Source organism: Nicotiana tomentosiformis, chromosome 6, assembly GCF_000390325.3.
Source record: "Nicotiana tomentosiformis chromosome 6, ASM39032v3, whole genome shotgun sequence".
NCBI lineage: Eukaryota > Viridiplantae > Streptophyta > Magnoliopsida > Solanales > Solanaceae > Nicotiana > Nicotiana tomentosiformis.
The window spans coordinates 83746525-83762288 of NC_090817.1; the positions used below are offsets into that span (position 1 = coordinate 83746525).

At 36.9% G+C, this 15764-nt stretch overlaps 1 long non-coding RNA gene across 1 annotated transcript; it reads right to left on the reverse strand.

Moving 5' to 3' along the window:
- Positions 1-10923: 10923 nt before the first annotated feature.
- LOC117273464 (uncharacterized) lies at positions 10924-12711 on the reverse strand. Its single transcript, XR_004503464.2, has 2 exons — positions 11376-12711; positions 10924-11276 (listed from the first exon to the last, which is right to left on the reverse strand). It is a non-coding gene; the product is annotated as an uncharacterized lncRNA (long non-coding RNA).
- Between the last annotated feature and the right edge of the window lie 3053 nt (positions 12712-15764).

Here is a 15764-nt window from a genome sequence, read left to right on the forward strand (position 1 = left end):
AATTTGACTTGAGTGCTACTCACGTTGAAACAAACTTTGTGGTGCAAATTTGGAGATGCGGCATGTTGAAGGTTATATGAAGAAGGTGGATCAAGTTTATTTTATTTGAAAACTCAGACAAAGGTGAGAATTGTTAGGTGTTGTCCTGATTTTCTTATCATATTTGGTTGTCCTATCTTTTTAGGGAAAGGGCAACATATTTACCATAATTAGGTTTTCCTTCTTTTAGAAGAATATTATAAATATCTCGTATTTGGCTAGTCCCTTTTCTTGGAAGAAAAAGTTTGGACTCTTATAAATTGAGGATCCTTCCTTCTTATTCAGTAGCATCCACAATATAGTCATATGGTGTTTGAGAGTCTTGTTTGGGGGGGGGGGGGGAGGGACTTTTCGGGACAAGTGTTAGTGCGACACTTGTGTTGCCTCTTTGTGAAGTTGTTCTCTCGATATTTTTTACTCTCTTTTATATAGTGGATTGCTCATCTCTGCCGTAGACATAGGTCAATTGACTGAACCATGTTAAATGTTTGTGTCTCTTTTGGTATATTTTTTTGTTGTTGTCTGATTTATCATCGTTCAAGTATTATTTTACTAGCTCCGGCATGACATCTGATTATTTCGATCCTAACAACATCAAGGCATAATACTGCAGCTAACGTTATACACAAGTAACTTGATGCAAACTACCTCCTTCTCCTGTTAAGCCTCTGGAAGTTATAATTAATGCTACCCCAAAGCTTTCTGTTTTTGCCACTCTGCAGAAAAGGTGTATCACAGGTCTCTTTTGGTAAAAACTCGACCAACATACTTTTTTCCCCTCATTAATCATATTACTAAGAAAATAATAGAACATATAACCTTTCTCGGATCTAGTGTCAAAACTAGGAAATGAAAGATTAATTTTACAAGGAAATATAACATGGATAACACAGCTTTTACTTTTTTACTTTCCTTCCGCTGCTTTGCTCTGAATCCAAACTTTACTACAGGAAACAAGGTTAATGTTAATCTATGGTATTTTTTCCCCATGTTAAACTGTTAATGTATGGTAATGATACAAAGGTATAAAATACAAATTCTATACTAGCATAATGTGAGAAATTTGATTTATCGACATTCGTGGAAATATTTTTAAATTTTTATCAAATAGCATGAAAATAAATAAACTACAGTTATTTGCACAATGATGAAAGATTTATGTATTTGAAATGGTGTCCCCCTCCTCTTGTCCAGCACTTCGTAGTCGTTCTGGTATATTATTGAAAAATTCTCTTCATGGTTGTTGACATTTCGTCAAGAGGATCAAATTATCAAAAGACATTCCAGGAGCATAGGATTTCATGTTGCTAAGATGGATTTTACTCTTTTGTTAGAAAGTAAAATCAATAATTTCAACCTATTAAAACTGGAAGGTACTGCTATATCACTTGGTTCCTAACAAGTCATATTAAATCACATGAAAATGAACTATATTTACCCCTTGCAGATGTTAACATTAGCTACTCGCAAACCCTGTCAACACTGAATACCCACAATTCAGCTCTATTCCATCCTCTTATAAGCCACTAAATGTACCTTTTCCCAAATTTGTCAGTCCTATACTTGCCCCTCCCTCACTGAAATAACAAGGAAAACTTGATTCCTATTATAATTTTTGAATTGGCTTGAGGTACCCGTACGTTTTTTCAAAGCATGACCTGTAATGTGATAATAGACACTTCCAACTAAGCAGTGCATCAATGTGTACAATCACTCAATCAGGCATGTCTCATATACCAACACACTGAAGTATCTATTATTCTTTTTGGAGTAGGCTGCTGGGCGTATAGACTGATCAAACAGTTGGATTTTTCCCATTTCCTATTTTTCCAGTTCAGTGATTATAGGGTGGTCATTTTTTTATTCTTTTTTCAAAATAAATAAATAAGCCCTCATGCTTAGTTCTAGTGGCAAAGGCTGAGGGACTTGTGACTCAAGTCAAGGTTCGAGCCATGCAAACTAAGTCTGTATTTAAGTAGAGAAGGGTAGAGGTGCCGACTCATTATCCCCGACATTCGAACGTTACGGTTGGTCCAGACAAATTTCTCGATCATCAAATAAATAAATAAATGAGGTGGTCATTTCTCAGGTTGGAAACAAGTCTTATCATACAAAACGATTCGGTTAAGAGTCTTTGAAAAAACTTATCATTATTATCAATATGGAATATAAAGTTCTCTAATGACCTAACTTAATTAACTGAATATATCTCATGGATACAAGTATTTTATCTCACCAAGTACATTTGTTGGGAATAAACCCCCACAAAAGTAATATTCACGGTAATAAAAGCGGAATAATAACGTAGAATCAAGATACGATAATTAACAAGAATAAAAGAGTGACAACGACACCAAGATTTTTACGTGAAAAACCCTTTTGAATAAGGGAAAAAATTACGGCCCCGAGATGAGCAATTGATATCACTATAGCAAGGAATTTTATACTTTGTAGGTCTGAGTAAAATACTCCAAAGATCACTATAACACTCAAAATAAATAACTCTCTTTTAATATTCCCATCTCACTATAATATCGCTCACTCTCTATTTTCTCACAGACTATTTTCTTATACCCTGTCTGTAAAACCCCACTCTTTCTTTCTAACTCTCAGATATATTTTTCCTCTGAGATTGGTGTATAAAACGAGAGGTGAAACTCTTCTTATATAGAGGGGATGACTACCCCAATTAACCAATCGGAAGATTGGATCTCACTTTACAACTTGCACTATGCAATTTGCAGTGCAAATTGGTTGCCAATTATAAAACTTGCTCTTGCCATCATTAGATTCCCTTTCTTTTCTTTTTTCTACACATGGGTTTGGACCCCATGAATCTCCCCCTCCAGACCCATTCACTTGAAGGAGGTAACACCGGACTTCTAGCTTGAGTGCATGCCGACAAGTTCTTTGCACAATTCGAACTTATCTCTTGGTACCACCTTGGTCAACATATCTGCGAGATTCTCACTTGTAGAAATCTTCAAGACTTTTAGAGATTCATTCTCTACCATTTCTCGAATCCAGTAGTATCTCACGTCGATGTATTTGGTCCTTGCATGGTACATGGAGTTCTTGTTAAGGTCTATTACACTTTGACTGTCACAATAGATGACATACTCCTTCTGATGCAATCCAAACTCTTGAAGGAACCGTTTCAACCATATCATCTCCTTGCCAGCTTCAGTAGCGGCAATATACTCCGCTTCAGTTGTAGAGAGTGCGCCACACTTCTGCAACCTTGACTGCCATGATATAGCTCCCCCTGAAAGTGTAAGCAAATATCCAGTAGTGAATTTTCTGTTATCAATGTCACCTGCCATATCAGCATTTTTATAGCCCTTTAAGATTGGATCAGATCCTTCAAAGCACAAACAATCTCATGTGGTACCTCTCAGGTACCTGAGTATCCACTTGACTGCTTCCCAGTGTTCTTTTTTAGGATTTTCAAGAAACCTGCTGATAACACCAACTGCGTGAGCAATATCAGGTCTAGTGCATACCATTAAATACATCAAACTTCCGACGGCAGAGGAATAAGGAACTTTGGTCATGCTTTCCTTTTCCCTCCATTATTGTAAGACACATCTTCTTGCTTAACTTTAGATGACTAGCAAGAGGTATACTTACTGGCTTAGCATTCTTCATGTTGAAGCGTTCCAGTGCACGTTCAATGTACTTCTCCTGAGACAGCTACAACTTTCTGCTTGTTCTCTCTCGAACTATCTTCATACCCAGAATTTGTTGTGATGGGCCCAAGTCCTTCATATCAAATGACTTGGACAAAACTCCCTTCAACTTTTCGATCAACCCCTTGTTTTTTCCTACAATTAACATGTCATTCATATACAACAACAAAATAATAAAGTCGTAGTCTGAAAATCTTTTGAAGTATACATATGGATCAGAATATGTCTTTGTCTAAGTTTGACTTTTCATGAATGAGTCAAACTTCTTCTACCACTGCCTTAGTGTCTTCTTCAACCCATAAAGACTCTTATTCAGTTTGCACACCATGTGTTTCCTTTCAGCTACTTCAAATCCTTCTGGCTGTTCCATATAGATATCCTCTTCCAAATCTCCATGAAGAAATGCAGTTTTCACGTCCAACCGATCCACTTCAAGATCAAGGCTAACTGCTAAGCTTAAGATTGTTCGAATAGAAGTCATTTTGACAACAGGTGAGAAAATTTCATCAAAATCAATACCTTTCTTCTGATCGAAGCCTTTTACCACCAATCGAGCTTTGTATCTCACCAGCTTGCCATTTCCATCTTTCTTGAGTTTAAAGACCCATTTGCATTTGAGTGGTCTTTTACCCTTTGGAAGTTCAACCAGCTTGTACGTGCCATTTTTCTGTAGAGATTCCATCTCTTCTTGCATGGCTTTCATCCACTGGTTCTTTTCTGGATGGGACAACACCTCTTTAAGACTTTCTGGCTCCCCTTCATCACTGATGGGGACATACTCTGTGGAAGGGTACCAACATGACTCTACCCTTGGCCTCTCTGATCTTCTCAGAGGTTGAGGTTGTTCTTCTTCCTGAGTGGGGTGCTCCACTTGCTCGACACCATCATCAAGTTGCTCATCCAGCTCAATAACCTCATCAAGTTATTCCCCTGCTCGACAACCTCGTCGGTCGTACTTTCTGCACTTGTGGGATAGTTAGAAGAAGAAGGAATGGTAACAAGGTTAGGGATTATATCATTCTTTGTCTTCTCTGATTGATCATCTACAACTCCAACTTCACTTTCTCAGAAGATTACATCTATGCTTCTAATGACCTTCTTCTTTATAGGATCCTACAATTTATACCCGAACTCTTCATCTCCATATCCGATGAATATACACGGAACAGATTTATCATCCAGCTTTGTTCTCTACTCCTTTGGTTCATGTGCAAAAGCTTTGCAACCGAACATCTTTACACTTCCTTGTAGATCCAAACTCTCTCTGGGATATCAAACTCCAATGGAACTGATGGACTCCTATTGATTAGGTAACATGTTGTCTGAACTGCTTCACCCCAGAATGACTTAGGCAGTTTAGCCATTCTGAGCATGCTTCTCACCTTCTCAACAATGGTGCGGTTCATCCTTTCGGCTACGCCATTGTGCTGTGGGGTTCCAGGAACTGTCTGATCCCATGACTTTAACAGTACTCTTCAAATTCCCTTGAAGTGTACTCACCTCCATTGTCACTTCGGAGACGCTTTAGCTTTTGTCCTGTCTCCCTTTCCACCAGAGCATGAAACTTCTGGAAAACTTGAAATACCTGATCTTTGGTTTTCAAAATATAGACCCATAATTTCCGTGAAGCATCATCAATAAAATTAACAAAATATTTGTTACTGCCCATCGATTCAATTTCCATTGGACCACAAACATCAGAATATACCAAATCAAGTATATTCAATTTTCTTTTAGACGATGTCTGAAATGAGACTCTATGCTGCTTACCAAATAATCAGTAGTCACAAGGATTTACCGTTGTACCTTTGGCATAAGAAATGAGTGATTTCTTAGCAAGAATCTTCAATCTGTTCTCACTCATATGACCCATTCTTTTGTGCCACAAATCTGTAGAAATCTCATCTTGTATCGCGTTGAATTCACCTTGGCATGTTTCTTGTATCCATTTCGATCTAAAGCAATTCTTGAGATCAAGTTCATCAACAAATCAAGTACACGCCGCACGTCCTTTAGAACCAATGTACATTCGACATTTTTCTTGAGACAAATGTCACCAATCCCCGCAATCTTTGAGTAACTTGTGTTACCCATTCTCACAGTGCCAAATCGCCTGCTACATATCAACAAAAAAGATTTCTTACCGGTGTGGCATGGTAAGATGATGTTGTATCAACCACCTATTCCGACTCTGGACCTGAGAAGTGCATGCATTCCTCTTCTTCATTTATAAAGAGTATAACATTATCATTGTTTTGAACTATGGCAGTTGTGTTGTTGTCATTCTTCTGTCCACTGCTTTTACCTTTGCCCTTCCTTGGATTTGGGCAATCTCTTTTAACGTGACCTGGTTGATCACAATTGTAGCAATTTATCGCTCTTGATTTGGATCGGTTCTTAGACTTCCCACGAGCTCTGGATCTACCATAGTTGCTCGAACTCCTTTGATAACTCTTGCCTCTACCTTCTGTGATGAGAGCATGTCCTTGATTTTCAGGCTTCTTTCTCATTTTCTCATTGAGTTGAAGAGCCGATATGACATATTTCAACTCAATTGTAGTCTTACCGTGCAGGATGGTTATTGCCAAATTATCGTATGAAGATGGCAACGAGTTCAATAGCAAGATGGCTTTATCTTCTTTCTCGATTTTCACTCCGAGATTGGCGAGCTGTGTGATTAGTCTAAACGAATTTGAAGAGTAAATTCTGAAAATTTCTGTGTATTTCATCACTTTCATGTACATGTATATATACACTTGCTAGGGAATAAAAGAATGAGCAGAAAGAGTAAAATTTGTACACTTGTCCTATTCTAATTTGCCCACTAATAACTAAATTATTCTTCTAGTAACTAACTTATATTCCCTCACATGTCATTCACGTGAGGCAAGCTTCTAGTACCACTATTATCAGATGGTCTCTATTTAATCAATCCTGGATCAGCTTGCTTGATCCAAAGGCCTTGCCTTCTCCACGTGTCCATCCAAAGTCGACCAAAAATAACCTATTTGACTTAGGTTATATCGAACAATTTGGTCTGAAGACAAACCATCTATGTTAGGTCTTCTTCTTCTTCATCTCATCTTCTTCTCTATCTGTAGATGAACCACCATGAAAATCAGAATTATGAGGGGGCTTTTTCTTCTCAACATCCCCTCTCAAGTTGGAGGGGAACCTAGTGACCCCTAACTTGCCCAAAATCTCTCGATGAGGCTTGAAGGCAGAATCCAAAGGAGAACTGACTCGAGTCAAATGAGACACATCAAATTCCTTCAACATGTCTAAGGTAAATTTCATTTGACTCATGATAAATCCTGCTTTTTCTCTCAAAATTTTCATACCTAGAAAGTAGTGTATACTTCCCAAATTCTTGACTTTGAATTCAGTATTCAGAAAATCTTTTATGCCTTGAATTTCTTCTAAGTCATTTCCTGTGATTAGTATGTCGTCAACATAGACAGCTAGGATATAAATAAGACCTCCTGTGCATTTAAAGAACAAAGAATAGTCATTGATTGATGAAGAATATCCCTTAAAACTTAGAGCTCTTGCTAGCCTAGCATACCATTGCCTAGACGCTTGCTTTAAACCATATAGTGACTTCTTCAAAAGACAAACATGTTTAGGACTAGGAGGATCCAAACCTGTTGGAAATCTCATATATACATCTTCTTGCAAATCTCCATGCAAGAATGCATTGTTCACATCTAGCTGAGAAACATTCCAATCTTTCTTGGCTGCAACAGTGAGTAGACACCTTATGGTTGCCATCTTCACCACTGGTGAAAAAGTCTCACTGTAATCTATTCCTTCTCTTTGAATATCCCCCCTGACCACCAACCTTTCCTTCAACGTTTCAATTCTGCCATCTGATAAGTGCTTTACCTTGTATACCCATCTACAAGGTAAAGCTCTTTTTCCTTTAGGTAACTCAACCACATCCCAGGTGTGGTTGTCTTCTAGAGCTTTAATTTCTGCATTCATTTCTTCTATCCATCCTGGATGTTGACAAGCCTGGCTAAAATTAGAAGGTTCTGTTAGGGTAGAAAGGGACTGTATTACATGCTGGTTATTAGGTGAGAGAGATGAAAAAAAGTACTCAGTAGGTTGACAGGGTTGAGTAAAACAAGTCGTGGCTAGATCTGTGAACATGATGTTGTTACACTCAAAATCTTTCAGGTAGATTGGTCGTGTAGACACTCTTCCTGATCTCCTCAATGGCATAGGTTCTTGAGGTGTAGAAGAAGGTGTCCTGGTGTGTGATGGCTCTAGGCTAGGAAAGACTGGAGTTGGTGATTATGGAGAAACTGAATGATGATGAGAAACATGAGTAGGACTTGATGATTGTGGTGAAAAAATATCTGTTGCATCATATTCTGAAGAAGTAGGTTGTGTTTGGTCTTGGAATGTGGTTGAATAGGTAGGTTCTGTGGTGAAAATTGAAGTTGGAAAAATAAGATGGTGTGGTGTGTTGATTTCTGCAAAAGGAAAATATGACTCATGAAATGTCACATCCCTAGACACAAATACTTTCCTTGTGGACAGCTCCAGCAGTTTGTATCCCTTCTGTTGAAGAGGGTAACCAAGTAAAACACAAGTTGTTGCCCTCTCATCAAACTTCCCTCTTCCCTGTTTTAAAGTAGAGGCATAACATAGGCATCTAAAATTCCTCAAATAGTCATACTTGGGTTTGTGATGAAATAGGACCTCATATGGTATCTTTCCTTGAAGAACACTGGAAGGCAACCTATTAAGAATGTGTGTGGAAGTCAGAATAGATTCACCCCAATATAACATAGGCAGCCTGGATTGAAACATTAGACCTCTAGCGATTTCTAAGAGATGTCTATGCTTCCTCTCAACAATCCCATTTTGTTGAGGTGTTTCTACACAAGACAGCTGGTGCAGAATACCTTCTGAAGCAAGGAAAGTTGCTTCTTGTGTCCCTTTCCCCAATTTTAGAGCATTATCAGACCTTATCATTCTCACTTTTGCATTGAATTGTCTTTCAACCATGGATAAGAAAAATTTGAGCATGGGAAATGCATTGCTTTTAGAGGACAGCAAAAATGTCCATGTTCCTCTACTATAGTAAGGAAATATCTGAACCCATTATAGATATTAGACTTGTAAGGTCCCCATGTGTTTATATGAATGAGATCAAAAATATCTCTGGATTTAATGGTGCTGGCAGGGAAAGGTTTCCTTATCTGCCTAGCCTTAGGACAAACATCACAGATAAAATCAGAGTTTGAGTCACAATGAAGAAAATCTAAATGTTTCATTGCTGGAAATGGGAGATGTCCCAACCTTACATGCCAAAGTTTAACATCAGTAATTGCATTAACATGAACAGGACTAGAAAAAGACATAAACTCTGAAATGGAATTTCTTTCTTTTTGAATTGAAGATACATTACTACTGAATAGATTCTTAGACTTAAGACTACTAGGCTCCAATATGTAGAGTCCCTCTCTAAATTCACCAAAAGCTTGTGGACTGTTCATTGAAAGTCCCTGCAACACACAACCAATAGATGTGAATAAGACATCATATTTGAATTGAATGTAAAACCTATGTACTGACAATAGATTGTATTTGAAATCTGGAACATGTAAGACATTGTTCAAGACATGACCTGGCAGGATAGAAACACTTCCTATATAAGTAACAATTACCTTGAAAGAATTAGGTAAATTGATGTTCAAAGGCACAGGAAGTTGAGTTAGAAATAAGAAAGAGTTGGGATCAAAACACATATGCTCTGAAGCACCTGAATCAATGATCCAAGTGTTAGAATTTAGAGTGGTAAATACTGAGCCTGAGTATTTTAGAATAGTACCAGCAATTGCATTAGCATTGATTCCTGAATTTCCTACTTGTGCCAACTTTGCCTGCTTATACACGTTCACCATTTCTGCAACCTGTTCCTTGTTGAGTTGTTGCCTAAAATTGTTGTTGTTTTCCAGTATTCTGACCTGTCTGATTCTCATGATCTTCATGTGTTAAAACTGCATTTGCCTTGAACTGATTTTGATAGTTTTTCTGATTGGTAAACTCAAAATCATTTTGAAATCAAATGATTCTGTAGCAATCTTCTTGAGTATGCCCTGTTTTTCCACAATAAGTACTAGACACATTTGGATTGTATCTAGTCTTTGCCTTTAACTTCTATTGTGGTTTAGTGAACTTCTGTCCTGAATTATTAAATTTTGTTCCCACTGTTGCCTCTCTTTGTGCTTGGTTCCTATTTTTCTAAAAGTTTCTCCCCTGCCCTGTCATAATAAAAGCTACAAAATAAGCTAAAAGCTGGGCATTAGGTTGTTTCACATCTCCTGCTGCCATAAATGACAGTGAATCTGAGTTAAAATGTGCGTTTGCATAAACTTCTCTTTGATTTTCATATTGCAAGAGAAGAGAATAGGCAACATCTATGCTAGGCAAAGGATTCATTATGAGTATGTTTCCTCTTGCTTGTGCATAGATGTCATTTAATCCCATTAGGAACTGAATCAACCTCTGATCTTGAAGTGACTTAGTTAATTTTGCTTTTCCTTCACAAGTATACACACATGAACAACATATGACAACATTTCAAGCATCCAATTCATCCCACAATCGTTTGAGTTTAGTGAAGTATCCTGCAATATCACTGTTTCCCTACACTAATCCTGATAGCTCCTTTTGCAGATGGTATAGCTTGGCTCCATTTAATTTTCCAAATCTATGCTCAAAGCTATCCCAAAGCTTCTTTGCAGTTTTGGAGTATATCACACTGTCTGCGATATCTTTAGAAAGGGCATTCAGAATCCAGGAAATCACCATGTCATTGACACAACTCCATTATTCATGATCTGGAGAACTCAGATCTAGAGATTGGCATGCTCCATTGATAAACCCAAGTTTCTTCTTAGCTGATAGAGACAACAAAATGGACCTCCTCCATCCTGGATATCCCCTTCCATCAAACAAGGTGTTGACTAGAGTCATCCCAGGAGAATCAGAATTATTAAGATGATATGGGTGATTGATATCATAACTCACAGCCTTTGCAACGTTGCTGGTATCTGTAGTTATGGTTGTGTCACCCATTTTTGTTTAGTAAAGATGAGTTAACGTTGAGGATGAGATGATGTAAATAATCTAGATAATTGAACTGTTCGATTGAGCTAGGTGCTCTGATACCATGAACGAATTTGAAGAGTAAATTCTGAAAATTTCTGTGTATTTCATCACTTTCATGTACATGTATATATACACTTGCTAAGGAATAAAAAAATGAGCAGAAAGAGTAAAATCTGTACACTTGTCCTATTCTAATTTGCTCACTAATAACTAAATTATTCTTCTAGTACCACTATTATCAGATGGTCTCTATTAATCAATCATGGATCAGCTTGCTTGATCCAAAAGCCTTGCCTTCTCCACGTGTCCATCCAAAGTCGACCAAAAATAACCTATTTGACTTAGGTTATATCGAACACTTTGGTCTGAAGACAAACCATCTCTGTTAGGTCTTCTTCTTATTCATCTCATCTTCTTCTCTATCTGTAGATGAACCACCATGAAAATCAGAATTATGAGGGGGTATTTTCTTCTCAACACCGTTAAACACATTTAAATGTGACAAAAAATTCATAACTTCACCTATATGTAGGGCATATAGTTGCTTCTTCAGGTAAAATTTATTTGCCAGCATTTTGGACATGTATAGTCTTTCCAACCTTGTCCAACTGCCACATGCGGTGTCTTTATCAATGATGTTATTTACCACATCATCTGATAAGTGCAACCAGATTGCACTAGCATCCCTTTCATCCAAGTCAGCCCAATCCTCAGCTTTCATGGTATCAGGCTTTTTGGCATCAACATCTAGTACCTTGTGTAATCCTTGTTGGATGAGCAGATCCCTCATCCTTCTTTGCCATATTGAGAAGCTTCTATCTCCGTTAAATTTTGCTACCCCATACTTTACTCTGGATATTTTTGTCTTTCACCGAGTATAGTACCACAAAAAATGAATAGTATATATGTAAACGAGCAGAACCTGTGCTCTGATACATTTGTTGGGAATAAGCCCCCACAAAAGTAATATTTACGGTAATAAAAGAAGAATAATAACGTAGCACTGAGATACGATAATTAAAAAGAATAAAAGAGCGACAACGACACCAAGAGTTTTACGTGGAAAACCCTTTTGAATAAGGGAAAAAACCACGGCCCCGAGATGAGCAACTGATATCACTATAGCAAAGAATTTTACGCTTTGTAGGTTCGAGTAAAATACTCCAAAGTCCACTACAACACTCAAAATAAATAACCCTCTTTTGATATTTCCAACTCACTACAATATAGCTCACTCTCTATTTTTTTCACAGACTATTTTCTTATACCCTGTCTGTGAAACCTCACTATTTCTTTCTAACTCTCAGATATATTTTTCCTCTGAGATTGGTGTATAAAATGCGAGGTGAAGCTCTCCTTAAATAGAGGGGATGGCTGCCCCAATTAACCAATCGGAAGATTGGATCTCACTATACAACTTGCACTATGTAATTTGCAGTGCAAATTGGTTGCAAACTCTAAAACTTGCTCTTGCCATCGTTAGATTCCCTTTCTTTTCTTTTTTCTACACATGGGTTTGGACCCCATCAACATTAATTCAATCCTGTTCTATTCTTCAATTTGAGATGATACAGAATCAATTTGGAATATCATGACATTGAATTTTACGACTTTCACCCAAAGTGCTGAAAATTAATAAGAAGGATACAACACCGAGCACATAAAACTACGACTGGAGGTTGTCTTAGAAATCAATTCTTTTGATTATCAATTGTTTGTTTCTCAGTTTCCCTTTTCTTATAGATTTAAAACTGATAACTAAGACTTAAAAAGAAAGATTATACATCTCACAACTTAGAAGCCATTAGCATAGAAGCAAATAAAATGCACAATAACTTGTAAAAATTAGTGCAAAGAAGGAAACGTACAACTGAAATTCGCGGGAGAAAGAGATTCTGAGCGAGTTCTCCACAGAGGAGAAGGTTCACGAACTGGGTCGAAGAAAGTAACTCTTGCGTACTTTCAAATTGGTCCTAAACGGGCCAAATTGGATTTCGGATTTGGAGTCCACTTTAAGGATTTGGGCTTATGTTTGAAACCCATATATGACTTAATATTTAGGTAAAAATAGCACGGGCTAGCCAATTTTCGGAATGGTAATTGAAAAATAGCCAGTGTTTGTAAAGTCATTAAAAAATAGCCTCAATTTTGATGCAACACGGATCGGTCCAGCATAATATACTGGATATTGATGCACCTGTGTATAAACTTCCAGCATATTATGCTGGAACTCCAACACGCAGAAAGTTCCAGCATAATATACTGGAGATTAGAGCACCTGTGTATGAACTTCCAACATATTATGCTGGATCGGTATATTATACCGGAACTCCAGTATATTATGCTGGAATATTTTTCGAATTTTGAATAGTGTTTTCGTTCATATTTATCTTTATATGAAAAGTGACTAAATTTCGATTACTTTTGAAACTGTGGCTATTTTTCAATTACCACTTGTAAATCTGGCTATTTTTGAATTTTTCTCAATCTTACGGGAACTTTACATAACTGTCACAGTTTAAAAGAAATATAATAAATTCTTAGCAATAAACCCAATATTACAGGTGTGGCAGAATTTTTTTATATTTGTAGCACATAGTTCCATTAAAATAGGAATATTAATTATTAATCCCTAAACATAAGCAATTTGAATGGAAAGTCAATAATTATTTGTACAAAAATCATGCCTTTTTTTTTCTTTAGCTATTAGCTTTCCTTCTTTTTCTTCATCTTCTTAATTTTGTTTTCTGACGAAGCTAATATATTTTCTAAATTTGTTCCATTCATTTTCTTTTTAATTATCTTCTTAAGTTTTTATCTTCCTTTCTTAACATAAAGATCTTACTTCAATAATAATATATGTTAATATATACAAAACATATATATAAAAAATATACATTGAATTAAAACATATAAAATATACAAAAACAAATATACATAAAAAATACATCTTCAATTAAGATGACACTTAGACATGTGAAATATACATAAAATAAAATATATCTTAAATTTAATTAAGATGACATATAAATATACAAAAAAATTATACATAAAAAATACATCCTGAATTAAAATATCACTTGACATATAAAATATATTTGAAATATACATTAAAAATACATCTTAAAATAAGATGGCACTTCACAAATAAATATACAATAATTATATACATAAAAATACATTTTGAATTAAAGTGATACTTGATATACAAAGTATAAAAGACGTATAAATCAATACATCTTGAATTTAGGTGGCATTCATATTTGCATCAGATTTTCAAAAATGAAGTGAAGAAGATGAATGTTGGAAAGGGAGAATGGAGATGGACAAAAGAAGTACTTCCTGTGATTAGTGAGTCAGTTAATTTATTAAATGTTGAGCTTAATTTTTATAAGATGCTAATAAAGAAAAAAAGTGCTCTTTTTGGAATAAACAATAAATGATGCTATTTTTTTTAAATAATAGTTAAAAAAGGATCAAGCATGTAAAAATTGAGGATAAGGCATACCCCGATTTCCCGGTGAAGAAAATTGAAGAAGGGCATGGACACACGAGACTGAAATCGAGGTTGGGAGCCCTTTGTATCGAGACCCATGAAAGGGGAACAATGTGTTCATCATCGAGCATGATAAAGCGACGCTCCCCGGACCCAGAACGAGTTCTAAAACCTTAGGAAACACGATAAACAGTTACACATGACGGATAAAGGGCCGTGATATTCGTGCTTGACCGGATATCACAGCACAAATCTCGCTCAATGTCGGTTATGGATCAGTAATTAACGAGAAAGAAATTTTTTTACCTTTTTTAGACTTGTACTAGGGATGAAACTCTCCTACTATATAAAAGAGAGGTTTTTCTTTTGTTAGATACAAGTAACACGCGAATCAAGGTAATACAAATTCATTTTCTGCTTTCTAGCTACTACAAAAGTTCTTATTTAACTGTTCTGTTCTTCATTCACAATTGGTCTCGAACCAAGTGTCCGATCGAGGGCAAAATCACTGTTCAACCTAGGTTTGGGCTAGACCATAACATTAAAACTAGTTTGATCATTTATTTTATCTTTAACTCGTTTATATGATATTCTTGACTATTTGTGTTGAATCAATCTACGAATCCTTAAAATCGCGTACAAATTTAATTGTTATCCGATTTAAGGGTAAACAGTTTGGCGCCCACCGTGAGGCTAAGGATAATAGTGGTGATTTGATACAAATTTTCATAACACATACTATTTTACGCTTGTTCTTTAAAGTCTTAATTTCAGGTCTGCTTAAAAATATCGAATTCTCAGTCTGCCAACTTGAACGTTGATGCAGAGTCTGGCCATCATGGCGAAATAATAATTTGGTGCCTAGCAATGAGGTGCCTCCTTCTGATCCCAATGGTGTCCCAGTTTCCGACCCGTTCGATGCTAACTCACAGGTGGCCATCGACGTCAATCTGCAAACTGATCCCGAAAACAACATTCACGGGGGACCCCGACCAATAGCTCGAGAAGCGCCCGAAGGCGAAGGTGATGAGGTAAGCCTATGGTTAATCTTTGAAATGTTGCAGGCTCAACAGGTGGCGATAGCGCAGCTACAGAATCACAGCCACGCCCCCAGCAGGGTTGAGCCCGAACAATCTCGGGAAAACATTCGAAGAAATGAAAAAAATCACTGAGAAACCGGGTGAAGCTGAGCCCGAGGTCAATCCCGAGATAATGCAAATGCTTGAAGCATTAACGAAGCGGGTAGAGTCTGGCGAGAAGAAAATTATGGCCAATGACAAGAAGGTGGAAACATAAAACTCCAGGGTCGATCAAATCCGGGAGCACCCCTGATATTGAAAGTGTCGGTTTCCAAGAAATTTATCCCGAAATCTTTTCCTCCGAGCGCGACACCGAAGCCGATCCCAAAGAGGTTT